Here is a 26,852-nt window from a genome sequence, read left to right as displayed (position 1 = left end):
TCTACAAGGCTCACTCCACAGTATCATGTACTGGAATCTACAGTAAATACTGTAAAGATATTAGCCCCACCCCCGAATAATAGATTTAGTGACTATATAATCACCAACATATAGACACTAAATAATACCTCCATATTGGATAATAGCTCATACCATGACTGGATAACAAAACACTGTAATGTTATAGCTCAATATCATGACTGGATAACACCACCATACAGCGACTGAATAACCGCCATACAGTGACTTGATAAACCGCCGTACAGTGGCATACAATGACTGGATAACACCCCCATACAATGACTGGATAGCACCGCCGTACAGTGTCTGGATAGCACCGCCGTACAGTGTCTGGATAGCACCGCCGTACAGTGTCTGGATAGCACCGCCGTACAGTGTCTGGATAGCACCGCCGTACAGTGTCTGGATAGCACCGCCGTACAGTGTCTGGATAGCACCGCCGTACAGTGTCTGGATAGCACCGCCGTACAGTGATTGGATAACACCGCCATACAGTGACTGGATAGCACCGCCATACAGTGACTGCATAACAGAGTATAAGGGGGCACAGTATAGAGTATAAGAGGGCACAGTATAGAGTATAAGAGGGCACAGTACATGGTATGATTAGGGGCACTGTACAGGCTATGGTAAGGGGGCACATTGCAGGATATGAGGGCATAGTACCAGTTAGTAGGCACAGTATAGGGCAGGGATGGTGAACCTTTTACAGACCGACTGCCCAAACTGCAACCCAAAACCCACTTATTTGTCGCAAAGTGCCAACACTGCAATTTATCCTGAATACTACAGTGTCCAACATAGTATATCTTCCATGTACTTTATCATTTAGCTATAATAGCCTTCCTGCATTCAATGCGCTGCCTGTGTCATATATACTGCACCCTGCACTGATGAATGGCAGGAAAAGTCTAAAGCATCACCATAGACTTTTCCAGGGTGCAGGTGCCCACAGAGAGGGCTCTGAGTGCCGCCTCTGGCACTAGTGCCATAGGTTTGCCACCACTGGTATAGGGTATACGTGGGCATAGTAGAGGTTAGGAGGCATAGTACAAGGATATACTCTTATGCTCCTGTAATGTGCCTCCTACAGGGTATTATAATGGAGCATAGAGCAGGGTATAGAGCACAGTACATGGCAGGGGGTACAGGACAGGTGGCACAGTACAGTATAAGGGGCACAGCATAGGGGGCACAGTACAGGGCAGGGGGCACAATACATCATAGGAGGTACAGTAAAGGACAGGGGGGCACACACCATTGTTGGTCAGGCTGGCAGTGAGTCTGAAGGTCGGCAGCATTGGCTGGCAGGCAGGCTGCATCAATGCTCAGAGGGCTGAGCAGGAGGTCAGCTGGCACTAGAAGTGAGGCGGGTGGACACGTAAGAGAGACAGGCTGCCAGGCGGGCAGGCGCGCGGACGGTCACATCCAGGGTCCACATGGAGCTTCTAGGATCTGGGAGCGGCCCTGTTTGTGACTGAAGTATTACTTAAAACGATTGATGGAGCAGCAGCTTTCGCTCACTGCTGCTCCACCAATCGGATAACACAGTGCAGCAGCGCAGTTTTACCAGTCCCCACTCCCCAGCCAGAGTCAGCCAGCCCTCACCTCAGCCACTTTAACGTCTGCTTGCTCAGCCGCCCACGCTCCAGCAGCGCTGAGTGCTGCCAGGCCCAGCAGCACGCAGCTTCGCTGTACGCTCCGAGTCCGCCTCCTCCACTTACGGCCAGTAGGAGTTCGGACTGCCGCCCAGACTGGGAGCGGGACCACTCCCTCTCCTCACTGCAGGTATGCCTCTCTGCCCCCGGCCGCCCCCTATCGCACCGCCCACGGCCCTGCAGAGATAGCGCTTGCTCGGTCTGTCCTGCTGGAGGGGCCTGCGACGCTACGCCTGTACGCCACTCGCCACATGAATTTTATTTATTTTTCTATCCTCAGCCGGCGGCCGGGCCCCCAGTGGCGTAGGGCCCCATAGCCACTGCGATCCCTACGCCAGTGATTGTAGCCCAAAGTGCTTCACACTTACATTAAAACATACATTTATAAAAACATTAGCAGCCGATTTGTGTCGGTGGGCTTGAAAATGAGGGAGTGGTGGGGGAAATCATGTCCGGATTTGTCAGCTCACACTCTGGTTTTGAACATTCCGCCATTCATTCCTATGGGACCAATTTCGCCACAAAAACGCTGATTTCGGTATATTACTGTCTATGTAGTGTAAAAACTGTGGGAGGAGTTAGGGGGGTAAATTTGGCTATAATAATAAGAATATATATGTGAGATAACAGTAAGTGGTCTTGCCATGCAGGAACATTTAAAGGATACTTGTCACCGGGATTTTGTGTATAGAGCTGAGGACATGGGTTGCTAGATGGCCGCTAGCACATCCGCAATACCCAGTCCCCATAGCTCTGTGTGCTTTTATTGTGTAAAAAAAGATTTGATACATATGCAAATTACCCTGAGATGAGTCCTGTACGTGAGAGGAGTCAGGGACAGGACTCATCTCAGGTTAATTTGCACATGTATCAAATCGTTTTTTTACACAATAAAAGCACAAAGAGCTATGGGGACTGGATATTGCGGATGTGCTAGTGGCCATCTAGCAACCCATGTCCTCGGCTCTATACACAAAATTCCAGTGACAGGTTCGCTTTAATAACTGAAATAAAGTGGCCTAAATGGGAGGAAATGCTCAAAAACCCCAAACACTGTGGCGCATTTATAACTGGGGGAGCAATTCCTCTGCATGTAGTCCGCTGCCGACATCTTCCATTGTATGCATTTGTGCTGGGTATTGCCATTAGCAACGGATGATATACGGAGGAATTGCTCCCCCGGCCACTGTTGTTTAGCTGATCAGGGAGTTTGAATCTTTTTTTATTTTTTATTTTTTATTTTTTTTTCTGTTAGGTTTAGAACAAAGGCGGCAAACACCCGTGCCCCCACATACACGCACACTAAATAAAGTTTTCCACGCACACACACACGCTCACCTATGGCCCGCCGGCAGTTCTCAGCTGAGGAGGCATACGCCCAGCTTGCCTCCTACTCCGAGAGCGCCAGTGAGGACGAGGATTACCCCACTTTCCTCTTGTCATCTGAGCCCCCAAGGCGGAGCAAATGGACCGCTATGCCAGGGACCCTTGGCCCACACTGGTACGAGCAGCTCTGGGGCTCGTACTAGTTTTCCAGCCCACCAGTTAAGTCCACCTGAGCCCCCTACCGGTGAACTTTTTTGAGCCTGGGATTCCTGATTTTGTTGGTCAACCAGGAATCCAGATTCCCACAATGGGCTTCACTGACTATTTTAGTCTTTTTTTCAGTGACCACTTTGTGAATCTGATGGTGGAGCAAACAAATTTGTTCGCTCAACAGTTCATTGCTCAACACCCGGGCTCCTTTTTGGCTAGGGACGGTGGCTGGACTCGGGTCAGTGCAGCCGAGATGAGAACGTTTTGGGGCCTCGTGATGCACATGGGCTTAGTCAAACAACACAGTGTCAGGCATTACTGGAGTGGGGACGTCCTCTACCAGACCCCACTCTACAGTACGGCCATGACACGCTCCCGGTATGAGGCCACCCGGAAATGCCTTCATTATGCAGATAATGCAGCATGTCCCCCCAAGATGATCCTGCCTATGACCGCCTGTACAAAATCAGGCTGGTCATCGATCACTTTGGGGCAAAATTTTTGGAGGCCTATGTACCTGGAAGGGAGGTCGCGGTTAATGAGTCTCTCATTGCTTTCAAGGGGAGACTCATTTTCCGCCAATATGTTCTCTCTAAGCGGGCGAGGTATGACGTGAAGCTGTACAAACTTTGTGAGAGTACCTCAGGGTACACCTACAAGTTTTGTGTGTACGAGGGGCGAGATTCCTGTATTAAACCCCCAGAATGTCCCCCACTCTGGGTGTTAGCGGGAAACTTGTGTGGGACCTTATGCACCCAATGCTAGATAAGGTTTTTTTTTTTTGTTTTTTTTTTATATTATTATTTTTTTGTATCTGTTATATAAGAAACATATACAAAATCAGACCATCCAAAGTTCCATATTACATAAATCAACAATATAATAACATTTTACCCAAAATAACCACCCTCCACCCTTGAGAGAGAGGGAGAAAAAAAATTAAAAACAACCACATCCGGCCCTAGTGCAACAATTTTTTTCCATATTTTATTGTTTTTTCCTACTCTCTCACTATATCTCTCGGACACCCGTTCCAATTTGATCAAGTTAGTAACTGCTTCTTGCCACTGTCCCACTGTGGGGGGATCTCCATTTACCCACTTCCTAAAGTATGGGAAGTCTAGCTTGAAATAGTACTTTGCCTAAAACCAATCGTATCTCTTTATTTAATTTGAGATGTTCTATAGCTCATAATATACAAACTACTGGGTCTCCAAAAACTTGAACATCCAAAAATACTGATATAATTTCTGCGATCTCTTTCCAATACATAAAAAGTTCAGGGCATCTCCAAAAGCAATGTATTAGATAAGGGTTACCACCTGTACGTGGATAACTTTTATACTAGTATCCTCTTGTTCTAGTCCCTCGCCGCCACATCCACGTCCGCTTGTGGTGCAGTGAGGAAAAAATCAACGCTGCCTCCCTACCCACCCCCTCCAGGTACCTATCCCCAGGGGTGACACCCACGCCCTTACCAGTGGAAACCTGTTGCTGGTCAGATATAAGGACAAGAGGGATGTCCTTGTACTGTCCACAATTCACGGTAACAGCATCACCCCTGTCCCTGTGCGAGGTACCGCGGCAACGGTCCTCAAGCCCGATTGTATTGTCGACTACAATCGGTATATGGGAGGAGTTGATCTCTCTGATCAAGTCCTCAAGCCATATAATGCCATGCGCAAATCCCGGGCATGGTACAAAAAAGTTGCGGTCTACTTAGTACAGGTTGCCATGTACAACTCTTTTGTGCTGTTCCTGAGCGCTGGCAACACAGGGACATTTCTTCCTCTTTTCTGACCGGAAAGAGCAGGCCGGAGTACCTCGGGACCTGTAGGCGCCCGTATCGTCCCTGGCCAACACTTTCCAGGTGTGGTCCCCCATACTGGAAAGAAGGGAAGGACCCAAAAAAGGTGCAGAGTGTGTCACTGGAGGGGGATACGGAAGCACACCACCACTCAGTGTGACACGTGCCCCGATCATCCGGGCCTCAGCATTATTGGTTGCTTCAGGGAGTACCACACTTCTATGGAGTACTAAATTTATAATCCCCTTCGCCAATTTTAATTCCATTTAGCCACTGACAATCGAAAAAAAAACTATGGTTCTCAGACTTGACACCCCAATTTTTTTTTGTAAAACTAAAATAAATAAATTGAGTATTGCCGCATCCATAAGAATCTGCTCTATAAAAATAACCCATGACCTAACCTCTCAGATGAACACGGTAATTTTTTTTAAATAAAAACGGTGCCAAAAAAGGTATTATTTTTTTTGTCACCTTACATCACTAAATGTGTAATAGCAAGCGATCAAAAAGTCACATGCCCCCCAAAATAGTGCCAATCAAACCGTCATCTCATCCCGCAAAAAATCTGCCCCTACCTAAGACAATCGGCTAAAAACAACAACAACAAAAAATACTCTTAGGCCCCTTTCATCACATGAGCTTTTACCATGATGGATCATGTGATGGACCATGTGATGACCGGAGTGACGTCAACACAGGTCCTGTTCCTGCACACAGCAAAGAAAGAAGACAGAAGAGATGCCGGCTGCGCGATCAAGTGGATTAAGGTGAGTTAAATTATTATTATTTTTTTAACCCCTCCAGCGCTATTGTACTATGCATTCTGTATTCAGAATGCTATTATTTTCCCTTATAACCATGTTATAAGGGAAAATAATACAATCTACAGAACACCGATCCCAAGCCCGAACTTCTGGGAAGAAGTTCGGGTTTGGGTACCAAACATGCCGATTTTTCTCACGCGAGTGCAAAACGCATTACAATGTTTTGCACTCGCGCTGAAAAATTGCACATGTTCCCCCCGCACATTTTCCCGCAACGCCCGTGTGAAAGAGGCCTTAGACTATGGAGATACTAAAATGTTTTTTTTTTTTTTAAAAAGGATAATATAGTGTAAAAGTAGACATATTAGGTATTGCCGCGTCCATAAGAATGTTCTCTAAAAAAATACCCCATGATCTAACCCCACGGTCCAAAAAATAAAATAAAAACGGTGCCAAAACAGCAATTTTTTGGCAAATTTTCCATTTTAATCAATTTTTTCCAGTAACAAAGGAAGAATTAACAGCCAAACAAAACATTATATTTTTACCCTGATTCTGCACTTTACAGAAACACCCCATATGTGGTCGTAAACTGCTGTATGGCCACACGGAAGGGCGCAGAAGGAAAGGATCGCCATATGGTTTCTGGAAGGCAGATTTTGATGGCCTTTTTTTTGGGGCACCATGTCCCATTTGAAGGACCCCTGATGCACACCTAAAGTAGAAACTCCATAAAAGTGACCCCATCTAAGAAACTACACCCCTCAAGGTATTCAAAACTGATTTTACAAACTTTATTTACCCTTTAGGTGTTCCTCAACAGTTTATGGCAAATGGAGATGAAATTTCAGAATTTCTATTTTTGGTAACCATGCCTCACAAAAATGTAATATAGAGCAACCAAAAATCATATGTACCCTAAAAATAGTCCCAACAAAACTGCCACCTTATCACGTAGTTTCCAAAATAGGGTCACTTTTATGGAGTTTCTACTCTAGGGGTGCATCAGGGGGGCTTCAAATGGGACAAGGTGAAAATTAAACCAGTCCATGAAAATCTGCCTTCCAAAAACCACACGGCGCGCCTTTCCCTCTCCGCCCTGCCGTGTGCCCGTACAGTAGTTTACAACCACATATGGGGTGTTTCTGCAAACTACAGAATCGGGGCAATAAATATTGAGTTTTGTTTGGCTTTTAACCCTTGCCTTGTTACTGGAAAAAATTGATTAAAATGGAAAATTTGCCCCCAAATTTTAATTCTTAAATTTCTTCTCCATTTGCCAATAACTCTTGTGAAACACCTACATAGTACATAGTACATAAGGCAGAAAAAATACATTTGTCCATCCAGTTCAGCCTGTTATCCTGCAAGTTGATCCAGAGGAAGGGAAAAAAAAAACTGTGAGGTAGAAACCAATTTTCCCCACTTTAGGGGAATAAAAAATTCCTTCCCGACTCCAATCAGGCAATCAGAATAACTCCCTGGATCAACGACCCCTCTCTAGTAGCTATAGCCTGTAATATTATTACGCTCCAGAAATACATCCAGGCCCCTCATGAATTCCTTTACTGTACTCAACATCACCACCTCCTCAGGCAGAGAGTTCCAGAGTCTCACTGCTCTTACCGTAAAAAATCCTCTTCTATGTTTGTGTACAAACCTTCTTTCCTCCAGACGCAGAGGATGTCCCCTCGTCACAGTCACAGTCCTGGGGATAAATAGCTGATGGGATAGCTCTCTGTACTGACCCCTGATATATTTATACATTACATTGTAATTAGATCTCCCCTCAGTCGTATTTTTTCTAAAGTGAATAACCCTAATTTTCATTATCTTTCAGGGCACTGTAGTTGCCCCTTTCCAGTTATTACTTTAGTTGCCCTCCTCTGGACCCTCTCCAGCTCTGCTATGTCTGCCTTGTTTACAGGAGTCCAGAACTGTACACAGTACTCCATGTGTGGTCTGACTAGCGATTTGTAAACTGGAAGACTATGTTCTTATCACGGGCATCTATGCCCCTTCTAATGCAACCCATTATCTTATTGGCCTTGGCAGCAGCTGCCTGACACTGGTTTTTGCAGCTTAGTTTGCTGTTTATTAAAATTCCTAGATCCTTTTCCATGTCAGTGTTACCGAGTGTTTTACCATTTAGTATGTACGGGTGACTTGCATTATTCCTTCCCATGTGCATAACTTTACAACATTTGTCAGTGTTAAACCTCATCTGCCACTTCTCTGCCGAAGCCTCCAATCTATCCAGATCCATCTGTAGCAGTATACTGTCCTCTTCAGTGTAAATGACTTTACACAGTTTAGTGTCATCTGCGAAAATTTATACTTTACTATGCAAGCCTTCTACAAGATCATCAATAAATATATTGAAGAGAATAGGGCCCAATACTGACCCCTGAGGTACCCTTTTTGAATATTGGCACCACATTTGCCATGCGCCAATCCTGTGGGACATTCCCTGTCAATATAGAATCTGCAAATATCAGAAATAAGGGTCTGGCTATGACATTGCTTAATTCCCTTAGGATACGGGGTGTATGCCATCCGGTCCTGGCAATTTGTCTATTTTAATCTTTTTAAGTCGCTGTTGTACTTCTTCCTGGGTCAGACAGGACACTTTTAATGGGGAATTTATTTTTACATTCTGCATGTCATCTGACAGTTTATTTTCCTCAGTGAATACATTGGAGAAAAAAATATTTAACAGCTTTGCTTTTTCCTCATCGCTCTCTGCGACTCCCCCCTCATTACTGTTTAAAGGGCCGACACCTTCAGATTTCTACTTTTTACCATTTATATAATTGAAGAACATTTTAGGGTTAGTTTTACTCTCTTTGGCAATTAATCTCTCGGTCTCTAGTTTGGCCGCTTTTATTAGTTTTTTACATGTTCTATTTTTTTCCTTATAGTTTTTCAGTGCTTCCGTGCTACCCTCCTGGTTCAGTGAATTATATGCTTTCTTTTTGTCATTTATTGCTTTCTTTACAGTTCTGTTTATCCACATTAGTTTCTTTTTGTTCCTTAACCTTTTATTCCCATATGGTATGTACCTCTCACAATGAGATTTTAGGATGTTTTTAAAGATATCCCATTTTGTGGCTGTATTTTTATTTTTGAGGACTTTATCCCAGTTAGTTAGGCCTATGGCCTCTCTTAGTTGACTAAATTTAGCTTTTTTGAAGTTTTGGTATTTTTGTTCCTCCCTGTAGAAACGCTCTTTTGAATGATAATTGGAAGGTTATTACTTTATGGTCACTATTTCCCAGGTGTCCCCCAACCTGCACGTCTGTTGTTCTGTCAGGCCTATTAGTTAATACTAAGTCCAGTATGGCTGTCCCTCTAGTCGGGTCCTGAACCAGTTGGGAGAGGTAATTGTCTTTTGGTTATTGCCAAGAACCTGTTTCCCTTATGAGATATACAAGTTTCAGTTTCCCAGTCTATATCTGGGTAGTTAAAGTCCCCCATAATAACCACCTCATTATGATTTGCCGCCTCGTCTATCTCGTTTAGTAGTAAAGGGTTAACAAAGTTTGTAAAATCAGTTTTGAATACCTTGAGGGGTGTCGTTTCTAGAATGGGTGGTTTCTATTATGTAAGCCTCACAAAGTGACTTCAGACCTGAACTGTGGGTTTTAGAAAATTTCTGAAAAATCTCAAGATTTGCTTCTAAACTAAGCCTTGTAACGTCCCCAAAAAATAAAATGGCATTCCCAAAATGATCCAAACATGAAGTAGACATATGGGGAATGAAAAGTTATAACTATTTTTGGAGGTATTACTATGTATTATAGAAGTAGAGAAATTTAAACGTGGAAATTTTTGCAAATTTTTACAGAATTTTTGGTAAATTTTGGTATTTTATTTTTATTTTTTTACTCCATTTTACCAGTATCATGAAGTACAATATGTGACGAAAAAATAATCTTGGAATGGCCTGGATGAGTAAAAGCGTTTTTAAAGTTATTCACATATAAAGTGACACTGGTCAGATTTGCAAAAAATTGCCTGGTCCTTAAAGTGATATATGGCTGTGTCCTTAAGGGATTCAGTTATTGAGCCCAAACCAGTAGCGAAGACTGGTTATATAGAAGACATATCGAGGAGATCTCAGAGATGTGGACTGGAGCAGGGGGCGTTATATAGAGGACATATCCAGGAGATCTCAGAGACGTGGACTGGAGCAGGGGGCGTTATATAGAGGACATATCCAGGAGATCTCAGAGACGTGGACTGGAGCAGGGGGTGTTATATAGAAGACATATCCAGGAGATCTCAGAGACGTGGACTGGAGCAGGGGGCGTTATATAGAAGACATATCCAGGAGATCTCAGAGACGTGGACTGGAGCAGGGGACGTTATATGGAAGACATATCCAGGAGATCTCAGAGACGTGGACTGGAGCAGGGGACTGGAAAATTCATCCTTTTCTAAAAATCACTAAAAACATGACTGGATAAAAATGAGTGTCACTACAAGAAGAGGATCACACCCCAAGGATATATAAATACAAGACACGAGGCTGAAGTTAGTTTCTTATTCAGAAGTTGCAGTGAGCGTCCCGAGGTGAAATCAGATGAAAACGGCATTACAATACAAAAGACGGGCACAAAATAGGCAGAAAAGTGTGTTTTAGAGACTGAAATGGATTCGGGCACTGATCTCACACTGGTGACATACAGAGGGTGGTGCCCGCACCGTATGCAGGGGAGTTCAGCCCAAACAGGTTCTGGCACAAGAACTGGCAGCAAAGTGGACAGACGGACACTGTCACTAATTTCAATAAGTAACTGGTGTTTTTAAAGGGCTAAATGAATTTGGGCCGGGCTGAACTGAAATGTATATGATGTGGGGCATCACCCTCTGTGTGTTGGCAGTGGGCGAATTCATATAACACCGTGGATGTCACTGTTATGGGGGCGCTGTGGATGACACTGTTATGGGGGCGCTGTGGATGACACTGTTATGGGGGCGCTGTGGATGACACTGTTATGGGGGCGCACTGTGGATGACACTGTTATGGGGGAGCACTGTGGATGACATTGTAATGGGGGAGCACTGTGAATGACACTGTTATGGGGGGGTGCTGTGGATGACACTGTTATGGGGGGTGCTGTGGATGACACTGTTATGGGGGGGGGCTGTGGATGACACTTTTATGGGGGGGCGCTGTGGATGACACTGTTATGGGGGGGCGCTGTGGATGACACTGTTATGGGGGGTGCTGTGGATGTCACTGTTATGGGGGCGCTGTGGATGTCACTGTTATGGGGGGCGCTGTGGATGTCACTGTTATGGGGGGCGCTATGGATGTCACTGTTATGGGGGGCGCTGTGGATGACACTGTTATGGGGGGCGCTTTGGATGTCACTGTTATGGGGGGCGCTGTGGATGTCACTGTTATGGGGGGCGCTGTGGATATCACTGTTATGGGGGGTCGCTGTGGATGTCACTGTTATGGGTGGTGCTGTGGATGACACTGTTATGGGGGGCGCTGTGGATGTCACTGTTATGGGGGGCGCTGTGGATGTCACTGTTATGGGAGGCGACTGTGGATGACACTGTTATGGGGGGCCGCTGTGGATGTCACTGTTATGGGGGGCGCTGTGGATGACACTGTTATGGGGGGCGCTGTGGATGTCACTGTTATGGGGGGCGCTTTGGATGTCACTGTTATGGGGGGCGCTGTGGATGTCACTGTTATGGGGGGTCGCTGTGGATGTCACTGTTATGGGTGGTGCTGTGGATGACACTGTTATGGGGGGCGCTGTGGATGTCACTGTTATGGGGGGCGCTGTGGATGTCACTGTTATGGGAGGCGACTGTGGATGACACTGTTATGGGGGGCCGCTGTGGATGTCACTGTTATGGGAGGCGACTGTGGATGACACTGTTATGGGGGGCGCTGTGGATGACACTGTTATGGGGGGCGCTGTGGATGTCACTGTTATGGGGGGCGCTGTGGATGTCACTGTTATGGGAGGCGACTGTGGATGACACTGTTATGGGGGGCCGCTGTGGATGTCACTGTTATGGGGGGGCGCTGTGGATGACACTGTTATGGGGGGGCGCTGTGGATGTCACTTTCCCAAACCTGCATTTTAAAGGGGTTCTCGGGGCTTTTAATATTGATGATCTATCCTCAAGATAGGTGATCAGTATCGGATTGGTGGGGATTCGACATCCGTCACCCCCACAGCTCAGCTGTATGAGGAGAAGGTGCGCGCCGTCTCCTGTCCTGCTCGCTGCTGTCATGTCTATGGCAAGACGGAAGAGAGACAGGAGACGGCAGGCGCGCACAGCGTGTACCTTCTCTTCATACAGCTGATTGGCTGGGGAGCCGGGTGTCAGACCCTCCCGATCTGATATTGATGACCTCCGCTCACCTATGACCTCTCGCATGCAGGCACACTTACTTGCTCGTGTGTAGTAGGGATGCGGGAACGCGGACTTCTGCTGTTTCAGTGTCCGGAATGGTATGAAGGATACGTTTATTCCTCTCAATAGGTTGGTGCCGCAGTTGCCCTCGATGGATTAATACCGCAGTTACACCAGACGCATTTCGAAACTGTACGTTTTCTTCCTCAGTTGTTGCAATAGTATAAAAATGAGGGACCAATCGCTCCTTATCCGGAGCTGTGCTGATACCAGAACCTGGGCCGCACCGTGTCGGGCTGTTTTTGTAGTATTCCAGCCATTCACAATGCACACCCTGCGGTTTCTTCAGTTGTTCTATATACCAACAAATGAAACCTACAAATGATGTAGATTATAAAATCCAATATATAGAAAATACTAAACATCCAAGTTGATCAACAAGTCATAAAACTGGGAATAAAGAAATATAGAATAAAATAGACTCATGTAGTGTAAAATGGCTAATGTGGTCTTCATTCCGGGGTTTTAGTTCGCTCTGCAGGTCTGTCTGCATTTTATTCTGTTTGTTTTATTCCCAGTTTTATGACTTGTTGATCAACTTGGATGTTTTGTATTTTATATATATTGGATTTTATGACATATCATGAAACTGTCTTGACCTCACACATGTTTCGATCCATATAAAAAGAGAGAACACAATATCTACACTTTATTATCTCCTGCGATGTCTCCTCTTATCTCCAGTTATTGTATTTTACATCGGATTTTGTAGGATTTTACATTGTCTCATCTTCTCTCCATTCAGGTTCCTACAATATAGGATCCGCTCAGTGGAGATCTTCTATATAAGATCCTTCTCCTGATTGACCCGACAAGGATGGACAAGGACAAGATGGCGGAGAGTATAATAAATCTCACCCTAGAGATCCTCTTCCGGCTTACTGGAGAGGTGAGAGATTCTGATGATATCACATTACATCATCTTATCTATGTTACTAACAGATGGACATGACTGGAGAGGTGAGGGACTCTGGAGATGTATGGAGTGATATTTATTACTGTGTCTCTCCATAACCAGGACTACACAGTAGTGAAGAAGACCTCTAGTGAGCGCTGTCAGGACCCTGTGTCTGAAGGATGGAGAAGAACCCTGAGCCCAATCATGGAGCCTCCACCTCACCCCCTGATACATGAGGAAATCAATAGAGAGAAGATCCTAGAACTCACCAACAAGATGATTGAGCTGCTGACTGGAGAGGTGACACTGCTGGGAATGCTGGGACATTATACAGGAACGCTATGAAGGGATCTGGGTGATGACTGTATCATTGTGTTGTCAGGTTCCTATAAGGTGTCAGGATGTCACCGTCTATTTCTCCATGGAGGAGTGGGAGTATTTAGAAGGACACAAAGATCTGTACAAGGACGTCATGAAGGAGGATCACCGGCCCCTCACATCACCAGGTAATAGACATGACTAAATACACACGTCCTCATTATCTGTATGTAAGGAATGAATTCAGTCACTGGATGTGTTTCCTACTGTTGGAAATTGGCCACAACAACACAAAACTTCTTGAAGCAACTTCTTCCTCAGAAGATTCTTTAGTTTAAGCCTCAGTCACACATCAGTGTTTTGTCAGTGATTTCCATCAGTGATTGTGATCCAGAACCAGGATTTGAGCCTCCACAGACATAAGGTATAGGGGAAAATCTGTACCTGTTCTGTGTTTAGAGTCTCACCTGGTTTTGGCTTAAAATCTCTGATGTCTTGCTGCTCTTCAGATTTCCATCATTGAAATCAATGTAAAATGTTGGCAGATTATGGCATAAGAGGTAAATGGAATTGAATTACAGCCGTGGTAAAAGGTAGTGCCCCGTTATAAGTCCTGGACACCGTCCTTTATACCTCAGAGAACAAAGGAATAAGTCATATTTAATTCCAGTTTTCCGCAGTGTGTCGCTGTACGTAGACTTCAGTGTTTTACACACAGATTCCATCATTATCATACGTAACCATAGATCTACACAAGTTACACCGACAACAACCGCTAATTGGATAAAAGTTCCTTATCACGATATCTTGTTGCATAAATAACTTGTTCCTGGGGCCTTCCATTAATCCTCTCCAATTCAAGTACCAATCTCCATTTTTCTCTCCAAAGAGCCCCATGGTCCATAAAGCTAAGATCGGCTCTTTCATTTATCACCGGTCCAACACCGAGGATCGATCCTGATCATAAACATGTAAATGGTTCGTTTTAATAGACAAATACATATATCTTGGCCAAGGCTTCCACTTCTTTTATTTATTTATTTTTAAATCAAAATAATTTTTAATTTTTTTAAAATAAAGTACACAATGATCAGGATCCAGCCAGTCATTTACAAGGACAAAAAACGAATGCAATGATAATACAGAGCAATACAAAAATGTTGTTAAATAACAAACTATCACCCAATATTATCTTGCAGAGAGATGACTACACCACCCCAACTTCATTGTAATTTATTTAAACATCTCCCATTTCGGCAGTTCCATACCATGTGAAGCAGTGTCGCTTCTGTTGCACCACATCTTGGGCATGTGGAGTCCGGTCGCACACCTATTTTGAATAGAAGTTTAGAGGTTCTATACACTCTGTGTAGCAGGTATAACTGAGAGAGTCTCTGAGACTCATTCAAAGTAAGACTAGGAGTTAAAGCCAGGATGTCATTCCATTGGTCTTGAGATATTGTCCCAACATCCTCTTCCCATTTCCCCTTTACAACTAAAGGGGTTGAGGGGGTAGTGGCGTCAAGAATGTATTTATATAATTGGGATATCAGGCCTTTGGCAACTCTAGCTTCTAGTAATTGTTTCACCACAGGAGGAGAGGCGGCAATTTCTATGTTCCTTGGAAATTGTGTTTGGTATGTGTCACGGCCTATGATGTGCGCTGTGACACTGTTGCTACACTTGCAGTTGCCCGCGGCAACGTGGTGCTGTGTGTGCTTGCGGTGGCAGTGTCTCGGCCTTCTGGGTGATTGCCGTGACATGGTTGCCACGCATGTTGTTGCCTGCGGCAACGTGTAGCTTTCTATGCTTGCCTTTAAGTGGCTTCCTTCCCTTGTCTGGTGTTGGAAGGGTTAACTCCATTCCTAGTGTTTTGTGAACACTGGGTTTATGTGTGTGTGGGTGTGGCTGCTTGGGCTATTTAGCTGGATGCCTGAAGCTGAGGGGTACTCCAGCCATGGTGTAATCTGGAGCTATCCTCCTGGTCTTCATATTCCATCTGTCCAGTGAGGGCCACCCTTGTGGTCATAGATGTTTTTATGGTGTCTTATGTTTATTGCAGCTATGGGTGTCCTGGGTTCCTGTGTGGTATATGGTGTGTGCTGTGTCCTTTTAATGTTGGTGTGGACACCAGCACTTGTGCATGGGTTCCAGTCAGTGTGTCTGTGGCAGGTAAGTGTGTTACTAGTCTCGCTTACCTGGCATCTCTATAGCTGTATGTGTTCCCCTCTTCTTGCAGCCTGGCCTCAGATAGAGACTCCTGTTCCTCCATTACTGGGATGAACAGGCCGTCTCCTCCCTGCTCCTTGGTGAGGGATTACCAGGGCGACTTAGGGTCTTTAGGTATCCTGAGTATGAGTCATCCTACCATTGGGGTCCGCTCATACAGTGAGGAGTCAGGGAGAGGATTAGGGACGCGGTAGGAGGTGACCTGCTCCCTTATTACTCCTTTTGGGCAGGCTGATCCCCTTTACCCTTTTTCGCCGCACGGTGGAGGGTTTCCCCCACTCCCCACCGTGGCAGTATGCATGTCTTAATTAAAGGAATTGGAAGAACGCCGTTTTGGGTAGGCCAAACTCTTCCTGGAGTTAAGTTAAAGATTTAAACACTCCATGTGATCGAATCTGGTCCAAAAAGAGTATCCCCCTCTCCTCCCATGGGGAAAAGCCTTCCAGCCTGAATATCTCTGGTAGTTGGGGGTTTCGCCATATTGGTGTAATGTCATTGAATTCAGTCATATTCATTAATACTTAAAATTTTGCCCAAACCTTGGCTAGAAGGGAAAGTGTGGGTAGTTTTTTACTAAGAAGGTGATGCCTACTTATTTCCAACGCGTTTGTTTCATAGTGTGGGCAACAATATCGGCTGAGGGGTCTAAATTAGTTGCATTAATCCACCCTCTAATGTGTTGTAATTGTGCAGCTATATAATAGGACCATGGTTTCGGAAGAGACAGGCTGCCCTCTTCCTTACTTTTTTGGAGTGTTTCTATGTGAATTCTCGGTTGTTTCTTTTTCCATATCAGTGATCTAAAGATCCCTTGGATCTTATAGAAGATCCTTTGTGGGATCCATACCGGTGAGTTATATAATATATATATAATAGTTGCGGCAATATCATTTTAAGTAGGTTACAACGGCCAATTACCGTAAGGGGTAGTTTGCACCAAACATTAGTTTTGACTACAAATTTTGCAATCAATGGCTCTAGATTCAGTTTTATATATTCAGCTGGTATCGGTGTTATTATCACCCCTAAGTATTTGAATCGAGTGGTTAGATGCAAGGGAATACGAGTGAGGTCCAATTGTGGTGGGGTAGGATCCAATGGGAGAATTGTGGATTTGTCCCAGTTTATTCTTAATCCAGAGTATTTCCCCAAATCAGTAATTGCGTGCATTATGGGGTCTATAGACTCCTGTAAGTCTCCTAGAAATACTAATAAATCATCTGCGTATAACGAGACTCTTTCATCCCGGGGCCCTATTGGAAATCCCTTCCAGTCTGGGGAGGTATGTAAAAGACAAGCTAGAGGCTCAATTGCTATTGCAAATAGCAGTGGAGATAAGGGGGCAGCCTTGCCGCATGCCCCTATGTAGTGGAAATTGATTGGAAAGTATCTTGTTTGCCCTACTCCTTGCTAGCGGGGAGTTATACAGCAATTTTATCCAAGAGACAAAACCCTGTCCAAAGCCCATGATTTCCAAAACTTCCCATAGGTATTCCCATTCTACGCTGTCAAAAGCTTTGGCAGCATCCAAGGAAATGATTGCACGGCAACCCCCAGTATTTAATGGCCTCTGGATATTCAGGAATAAATCGACGAAGATTACTGGCCGTGCTGCTATCTGGCATGAAGCCCGTCTGATCCTTATGTATTAAAGGAGTAATTACTTTATTAAGCCGATTGGCCAATACTTTGGCCAAAAGTTTTACATCATTTGATAGGAGAGAAATGGGTCTATAGGAGTCAGGTCTTATTGGGTCCTTATTAGGTTTTGGAATAACCACCACTATCGCCTCCCTCATAAATGTAGGTAATATCCCAGTTGGCAGCGCATCATTAAAGGTTTCTAAAAGATGTGTGAGGAGACAGTCTCTGTACCATTTAAAAAATTCCTAGGTCAACCCTTCTGAACCGGGGGCTTTTTCATTAGGGAAGGAGCTCAAGGCTACTTCCAGTTCCTCCAAAGTAAGGGGTTCATCCAGGCATGCAGCAGATTCTAGAGACAATTTAGGGATTGATATCCGAGATATCTCTTTTATATCATCTCTTCTCATGGTCATTTTAGAAGAATATAATTCCTCATAATATTTATGGACTGTATCAAGGATTACTGAATTTTCCTCTGATAGTGTCCCATCCGTGGTTCTAGATTGCTGACTATTCTGGACGAACCCTCCTTGTGATCGGACGACTCTGGCCAGTAGACTACCCGTACTCTCCCTCTGCCTCAAAATATTTTTGTTTGATGAAAAAACTGTTTATTGTCTGCTATATGCTAGTAAGTGGTCAGTAAGTTTAGATTGTGCATTTTTCCATACTGTTTCAGATTGCTGGGAGGGTGTACTAATATACAATTGCTCACTCCTTGTCACTTCCTGCTATATAGCTTTAGTAAGTTCCCTAGTTTTAATTTTGCGTCTATTAATTTTCTGGATGTAAAGGCCTCTTACATATGCTTTCTTAGCGTCCCATATAGTCCCTATAGCTGCTGATCCTTTATTGAGATTGAAAAATTATATTATTTGGTTCGTCATGGGGTCTTCCTCATCTAATAGTTGAATCCAGAAGGGATTGAGCTTCCAGAGCACTGAACCACGGCGCCCTCTATCGTTCCCGAATATCAATTCTATGTGGTTAAGTGAATGATCAGAGAGGCAGCGCGGTAAGTATTCTATAACAGAGGTATAGGACAGTGCTTCTAGAGACCTAATGGGTAGGTCTATTCTGGATAGAGACCCATGAGATGCAGAAAAACAGAAGTACTGCCGTTCCTGGGGGAATCTGATTCTCCACAGGTCATGCAGGTCGAGTTCTCTGAGCAGCTTTGCCAATGAAGTCTCACCAGTATTTGTTAGGTTAGGAGGTAACGGAAATGTATCCATAGAAGGATCTAAATACTTATTGAAATCACCCAGCATTAGGATTGGCACCTGCGGTCCCTGAGATACCCATGACATTAACTCCTTTATGGCGCCGCAGGAGTATGGCGGCGGGATATACATGGCAATTAGGAAAAATTGTACCCCAAATATAGAACAGTGCAGGCAGACATACCGACCTTCCATGTCAATTTTACTAGAGTGACATTGAAAGGGGATAGCTCTATAAATTAGGACACTAACCCCCCTAGCGTGTGTAGAAAAGGTGGAGTGAAAGGCCTGTGAGATCCATGGTTTCTGGAGCAACCCTTTGGATTGTTTAGACAAGTGAGTCTCAGTGAGACATATATAGCTGGCTGATACTTTTGAACGGCCGTAAAAAACACTTGGCGTTTAGTAGGGTCTCCCAGGCCTCTAACATTCCACGCTACAATGTGAGTTCCATCCACCATCGTTCCATGGGAGACATAAAAGGAAAGAAGATCTAGACATCAAAATAAGACATATATCAGGCACTGAAAGAATAGTTCCGTGCATCATCTCTCTGCAGGCCATGAACCTAGGTGAGCAATAAACATAATATCCCCAACGTAAAGAACTTGTAATGGTCCCTGAACAGCAGCATAGAAGGTAAAAGCAGATCCGCATTCACGGAACAGGTCTCAGTAGTAGAGACCCGGGCAGCAATAAAACAGTATAACAAATGGCATTTTGGAACAGGTAACCTGTGGCATATCAACTAAATAAATGGACAGCACAAGTATGGCTATTAAAGTCATTGCCAGAAGGTGGCACCAAATTACTACTCTGGAGCATTATGGCGGTAGTATAAACATAAATTCTCAACAAATATGGAACATTATACTTATCCGCCCATCCCCAGAGTCCTCTAGATTTTCCTCAGTGAAGACCCAGGTACGGCAACTTCCACTTTTCTATCAGTCGTTGTCATAACGTTCGGATGGATAGGATTCCATTTGTTCAATCCACCGTTAGCGTCCTCCGGAGATTCAAAGAAGTAGGTTTTACCTTTAAACACTACATGGAGCTTTGAGGGATATAACATGGCGTACTGTATATTCTGCGATCGTAGTCGTCTTTTAACATCCAGAAAACGTGCGCGGCGTCTCTGCACCTCTGCTGAAAAGTCAGGAAAGATAGAAACTTTATGTCCAGCCACAGATAAATCTCGGTGCTCTCTTGCTTTACGGAGAATAGTATCTCTATCCTGAAAGTGGAGAATGCTCATAAGCATTGGTCTGGGAGGGCCACCCGGCGGTGGTGGGCGAAACGGCACTCTGTGCAAAGAAGGGAGATAGAGTCTTTCCCAAATATCTTCCTAAACCAATCCTCAAGAATTGGACAGCATGGGGCCCTTCAGCTTTTTCAGGGACCCCCAAGATGCGAAGGTTATTTCGTCGTGACCTGTTTTCCAAATCCCCCGTTTTACTTATCAGGAGAGTGACGTTGTGTATTACTTTAGTCAGATCACGCTTCATAGGGGAGACTTGGTCTTCCAGTTGGCTTACTCGCCCCTCTGCCACAGTAGTTCTTTCATTAACTTTCCTTATATCTTGCCTAATAAAGGACACATGTTCTTGGAGGGACCCAATAGATGTGTTAAGGGTCATTAGAGCTGCACTACATTGGTGCACGGTCGCATTTATATGTCCTTGATAGTAGGATCAGCCAGTAGTGGCAAAGTGGGGATACAGGGGGTAGAGGGTTGTACACCAGCAAATTGCAGTGAGACAGATTCAGCAGCAGGACCCCCCCCCCCCCCTCACTTGCCTCTCCAGCTCCTCCACGTGGGATCCGCCATCTTGGGAGCAAGCACCTCGCTCCACCGAGTGATCGGCCGAAGCTGCCGCATGTTCAGACATTGCTCCAGATAGAGTGCCCTCATGTATAGTATCCTCTTTTGTTTGGGGGACTCGAGCAAATAGTTCCAGGCGCGCCGCAACCTCCGCCGCTTTAGAAGACGCAGCCGCGCCATGCTGCTTTGCAGGAGACTCTGTCCCGCCGCTTCCTTCTCTTTTCTTTTCGGAGTTCCTCAGCAGATATTAGCGATGCCTGTATGTTTTAATTCACCTCAGCCACAGGATGATGAAGGATTTTGCTGGCGCTGCCCGGCAGCTCAAGCTCACACGTCCTTTTACATTGCCGGCCAGGCCATGCCCCCTCACGGCTTCCACTTCTAGTGCAAATATTATCTACTTTCTAAAGGTCACCATAACATCTTTAATCGATCGATGCGCAGGCGCACTGAGGGAGTGCTGAGGAGGCGAGCCTCCTTCTCTCAGAGCGCCTGCGCCAAATGAAGACAGGCGCAGGATTTTAAATGCTAACAGGGCCAGCCGGAGGAGGAGAGCGATCGCTGGCCCTGTCAATCAACAGGAGTAGGGGGCTTTTTTTGCGGCGGCTACCAGCAAGTAGACGCCCTACTTGCTGGTAGTGAAGTGATTTGCATATTTTAAAAGATCGATTTTTAAGGAAACAAAGCCACAGACAAAGGTAAGAGCCCTATATAGGGAATAGTCGTTCAATAAGGATTTTAACAAGCCCCCAAAAAAAATTGTGTTTTGGGGTAACAGAAGCCCTTTAACCCCTTCAGGACGCAGGGCGTACCGGTACATCCTAACTTTAAATCGAGATTCCGGCGCCGCGGGGGTTAATCGCAACGGGATTCCGGCTGAAATCATTCAGCCGGCATCCCGTAACAATGCAGGCGATCCCGTATCGGCGATCGCTGAAAACCGCAGGTCAATTCAGACCTGCGGTTTTCTGCGTTTCCGGTCCATTCGGGTGTCCTGTGACCCGATGAACCGGAAAAACACTGTGATCGGTGGCGTGATTACACACCACCAATCACAGTGCGAAGATTTGCAGAGGCGGTGCTGGCCCTGGTGCTGAACACTGCTGTCCAGGGTGCTGATTGGTGCAGGGGAGAGAGGCGCGAGATTCAAACTTCCTGCGCTCCTCTCTCCCCTCCTCTTCCTGTTCTGCACGAGCACCCGGCAGCATCGTCCAGCACCAGCTCCTGTGTCCCCCTAATCGGCATCCATCACCCTCCTGCACCCATCGCCACCCAGGTAGGTTAGGGTCAGTGAGGGAGAGGCACCGTTAGGCAGGGAAAGAAGGGAAAAGTTAGTTAGGAAAAAAAAAAAAAAAGCACTTTTATTCTAAACTTTCTTTGATCCATCTATCAGACCCCAGACCCCCCCCTGCCACTTGCCCCCCCCTACCAGCCCCCCACCACCACCAGCGTGCGCTGACTGGTCGGCACTTTTTAGCGTCCGTCCACTGTTAGCGCATCGCCCGCCCCACCACCCCACCGCTGATCAGCAACTTGAACTTTTTTCCCTAACACTTGCCCTTTTTTTTTGCCTTTTTTTAGTACGCGAACACCTGTTGCCCCCACACACACGCACATATAATAAAGTTTTCCACACACGCACACCTACACGCACACACACCCATGGCCCGCCGGATGTTCTCGGCCGAGGAAGCATGTGCCCAGATTGCTAGGGATCCTGTGGCCCACCCTAGTACGAGCCGCCCTGGGGTTCGTACTGGTTTCCCAGCCCACCAAATAAGTTCACCGGAGCCCCCTGCCGATGAACTTAGCTGGTGTCCCCCAGTGGACTTTGAGCCTGAGATTCCGGATTTTGCTGGCAATCCTGGAATCCAGATTCCCACAGTGGGGTTTACTGAAATTGACTATTTTAGTTTTTTTTTCAGTAACCCACTGGTGAATCTGATGGTGGAGCAGACGAATCTGTACGCCCAACAGTTCGTCGCTCAAAACCCAGGCTCAGTTTTGGCTAGACCCGGTGGCTGGACGCCGGTCAGTGCAGCCGAGATGAGGACATTTTGGGGCCTCGTGCTGCATATCGGTCTAGTCCAAAAACCCAGTGTCAGGCAATACTGGAGTGGTCCTATACCAGACCCCACTGTACAGTATGATCATGACACGTCCCCGGTTTGAGGCCATCCGGAAATGTCTGCATTATTCCGATAATGCAGCATGTCCACCCCGAGGTGATCCTGCCTATGACCGGCTGTATAAGATACGGCCGGTCATCGATCACTTTGGGGCCAAATTCATGGAGGGCTACGTACCTGGAAGGGAGGTCGCGGTTGATGAGTCTCTCGTTGCGTTCAAGGGGAGACTCAGTTTCCGCCAATATATTCCCACAAAGCGGGCGAGGTATGGCGTGAAGCTATACAAAATTTGTGAGAGTACCTCAGGGTACACTTACAAATTTTGTGTGTACGAGGGGCCAGATTCCCGTATTCAACCCCCAGAATGTCCCCCCACTCTGGGTGTTAGCGGGAAACTCGTGTGGGACCTTATGTACCCACTGCTGGATAACGGTTACCACTTGTACGTGGATAACTTTTATACCAGCATTCCCTTGTTCAGGTCCCTTGCCGTCAGATCCACGTTCGCTTGTGGGACCGTGCGGAAAAATCAACGCGGCCTCCCTGCCTACCCCCTCCAGGTACCTATCCCCAGGGGTGAGACCCGTGCACTTACCAGTGGAAACCTGTTGCTGGTCAGGTATAAGGACAAGAGGGATGTCCTTATGCTGTCCACAATCCACGGTAACAGCACCACCCCAGTCTCTGTGCGAGGTACCACGGCAACGGTCCTCAAGCCCGATTGTATCGTCGACTACAATCGGTATATGGGAGGAGTTGATCTCTCTGATCAAGTCCTCAAGCCATATAACGCCATGCGCAAAACCCGGGCATGGTACAAAAAAGTTGCGGTCTACTTGGTACAGGTTGCCATGTACAACTCTTTTGTACTATCCTGAAGCGCTGGCAGCACAGGGACATTCCTCCAGTTCTATGAGGCAGTCCTCAAGGCCCTGATCTTTTCGGACCGGGAAAGAGCAGGCCGGAGTACCTCGGGAACTGGAGGCGCCCGGATCGTCCCTGGCCAAGACTTTCCGGGTGTGGTCCCCCATACTGGAAAGAAGGGACGAACCCAAAAAAAGTGCAGAGTGTGTCGCAGGAGGGGGATACGGAAGGACACCACCACTCAGTGCGACACGTGCCCTCATTATCGATTGCTTCAGGGAGTATCACACTTCCATGGAGTACTACATTTTTATAATCCCCAACAGTTCACTAGAGAACATAAAACACTATGGCTCTCAGACTTTGGAGACACGGAAACAATTTTTTTTCCCCAAAAAAATATTAGTTTTAGTGCAGGCATCCTCAAACTGCGGCCCTCCAGATGTTGTAAAACTATAACTCCCAGCATGCCCAGACAACCTACAGCCATCAGCAGGGCATGGTGGGAATTGTAGTTTTACAACATCTGGAGGGCCGCAGTTTTAGGATGCCTGCTTAGTGTCTCCAAAGTCTGAGAGCCATACATATTGGGCATCGTCGCGTGCGTAAAAGTCGTCGCTATAAAAATAACTTTTGACCAAACGCCTCGGATGAATGGTGTTAAAAATATAAAATAAAAACGGTGCCAAAACACCCATTTTTGGGCAAACTTTCCATTTGAATCCTTTTTGCCGGTTATAAAGCAAGGGTTAACAGCCAAACAAAACTCAATATTTATGGCCCTGATTCTGTAGTTTGCAGAAACACCCCATTAGTGGTCGTAAATGGCTATATAGCCGCACGGCAGGGCATAGAACGAAGGTAACGCCATACGGTTTCTGGAAGGCAGATTTTGATGGACAGTTTTTTTTTTGGACACCATGTCCCATTGGAAGCCCCCCTGATGTAGCCTAGACTAGAAACTCCAAAAAAGTGACCCCATCTAAGAAACTACACCCCTCAAGGTATTCAAAAGTTACTTTACAAACTATGTTAACCCTTTAGGTGTTCCACAAAACTAAATAGCGAATGTAGAAACAATTTTAGAATTACATTTTTTTGTTACATTGCCTCAAAAAAGAGTAATATAGAGCAACCAAAAATCATATTTACCCCTAAAATAGTCCCAAAACAACAACCACCTTATCCCGTAGTTTCCTAGATGGGGTCACTTTTATGGAGTTTCTACTCTAGGGGTGCATCAGGGGGCTTGAAAGGGTACATGGTGTAAATAAACCAGTCCAGCAAAATCTGCCTTCCAAAAACCATATGGTGTTCCTCTTCTTCTATGTCCTGCCGTTTAGCCAAATAGTAGTTTACGACCACATATGGGGTGTTTCTGCAAACTACAGATTCAGGGCAACCCATTTTGAGTTTTGTTTGGTAGTTAACCCTTGTTTTACTCCTGGAAAAAATGTATTATATTGGAAAAATTTCAAAAAAATAGAAATTTCGAAATTGTTTTTCCATCTGCCATTAACTCTTGTGGAACACCTAAAGGGTTAACAAAGTTTGTAAACCCAATTTTGAATACCTTGAGGGGTGTACTTTCTTAGATGGAGTCACTTTTTTGAAATTTCTATTTTAGGGATGCAACGGGGGCTTCAAATGGGATATGGTAGAAACAAAACCAGTCCTGTAAAATCTGCCTTCCAAAACCCATATGGTGTTCCCCTCCTTCTATGTGCTCCCGTTCGGCCAAACAGTAGTTTACGACCACATATGGGGTGTTTCTGCAAACTACAGAATCAGGGCAACCCATTTAGTGTTTTGTTTGGCAGTTAACCCTTGTTTTACTCCTGGAAAAAATTGATTATATTGGAAAATTTTCCAAAAAATAGAAATTTTGAAATTGTTTCTCAATCTGCCATTAACTCTTGTGGAAGACCTAAAGGGTTAATAAAGTTTGAAAAAACAGTTTTGAATACCTTGAGGGGTGTAGTTTCTAGAATGGGGTCATTTTTGGGAGGTTTCTATTATCTAAGCCTCACAATATGACTTCAAACCTGAACTGGTCCATAAAAAGTGGGATTTTGAAGATTTCTGAAAAATTTCAAAATTTGCTTCTAAACTTCTAAGCCTTGTAACATCCCCAAAAAATAAAGTATCATTCCCAAAATGCTACAAACATGAAGTAGACATATGGGGAATGTAAAGTCATCACAATTTTTGGGGGTATTACTATGTATTACAGAAGTATAGAAACTGAAACTTTTAAATCTGCTAATTTTTCAAATTTTTGGGTAAAATTTATTTTTTTTTTTATGCAAAAAAATTAACTTTTTTGACCCAATTTTAGCAGTGTCATAAAGTACAATATGTGACGAAAAAACAATCTCAGAACGGCCTGGGTAAGTCAAAGCATTTTAAAGTTATGAGCACTTAAAGTGACACTGGTCAGATTTGCAAAAAATGGCCAAGTCCTTAAGGTGAAATAGGGCTGAGTCCTTAAGTGGTTAAAGGCCTCTATTTTTTCAGCAAAAGTAGTTAGTACTAAAAGTACTCAGTATTCACTTCATGGTGATTAACTATTTAGCTAAGCTCCATTTTCAGGTGTAAACACAAGGGGGGCCTTTGCCTCTTCATAACTTCGGTGGAACCACCGCCAGCTTAGGGCTTTAAGACCTGCGCCTAAAACACAGGTCTTAATAAATGTGCCCTAAGATGTATAAGACAACATGGCTGACCATCTGATCTAATCCTGATTCTGCAATATTTACAGTTAAGGAAGAGAGAACAAATCCCGAGAGATGTCCCAGTCCTCTTCTTCCACAGGCTACTTCAGAAGAACACCACTATGTCCCACAGGATGATCAGGTAGATGGATATAAGGGCATCATGATGGAGGATCTCAAGCCTCTCATATCACCAGGTAATAGACATGACTAAATACACACGTCCTCTCATTATCTGTATGTAAGGAATGAATTCAGTCACTGGATGTGTTTCCTACAGATAAGGAAGAGAGAAGAACACCAGAGAGATGTCCCAGTCCTCTTCTTCTACAGGATGGGTCAGAAGAACATCACAATGTCCCACAGGATGATCAGGTAGATGGAGATAAGGTCTCGTGAAAGGTCCCCTATGATCTGTAGAAGACTGTGAAGATCTTGTCTTCAGTCTTGTTTTATCCACCAGTATTATATGATTTATCCTTGTATAATGAGTAAGATGGAGATGGCAGGATTACAGATGACCAAAGACATTACATGTTGTCTTCTCACTATTTTCTGCCCGTATAGACTTTTAAGATGGGCTTCTCTGTCAACTGCTACAGATCTTTTGTGGTTGCACAAGAGTGGCACAACAGTTTTCTGAGAGGTCTTAGGCCGGGACCATGCAATACTACAAACGGTCAACCAAAGTTGTACCAGGATTGTCAGCTTGAACATGAACATCAGGAGATAAATGCATCATTATCTTCAAAGGTTTTGTAGTCTGGGGTGC

General features: G+C 45.1%; 1 long non-coding RNA gene and 1 pseudogene across 1 annotated transcript; both read left to right on the top strand.

The window, feature by feature from the left end:
- The window catches only part of LOC122941895, a 128,427-nt pseudogene that overhangs the window by 51,434 nt on the left and 50,141 nt on the right, over nt 1–26,852 (top strand).
- LOC122940532 lies at nt 13,585–26,397 on the top strand. Its single transcript, XR_006390357.1, has 3 exons — nt 13,585–13,640; nt 26,128–26,277; nt 26,361–26,397. It is a non-coding gene; the product is annotated as an uncharacterized LOC122940532 (long non-coding RNA).

This window comes from Bufo gargarizans, chromosome 6 (assembly GCF_014858855.1).
Source record: "Bufo gargarizans isolate SCDJY-AF-19 chromosome 6, ASM1485885v1, whole genome shotgun sequence".
In the NCBI taxonomy this organism is placed as follows: Eukaryota; Metazoa; Chordata; class Amphibia; order Anura; family Bufonidae; genus Bufo; species Bufo gargarizans.
Note: the sequence above shows the minus strand (reverse complement) of the source record. Positions and strands in the feature narration are given on the sequence as shown.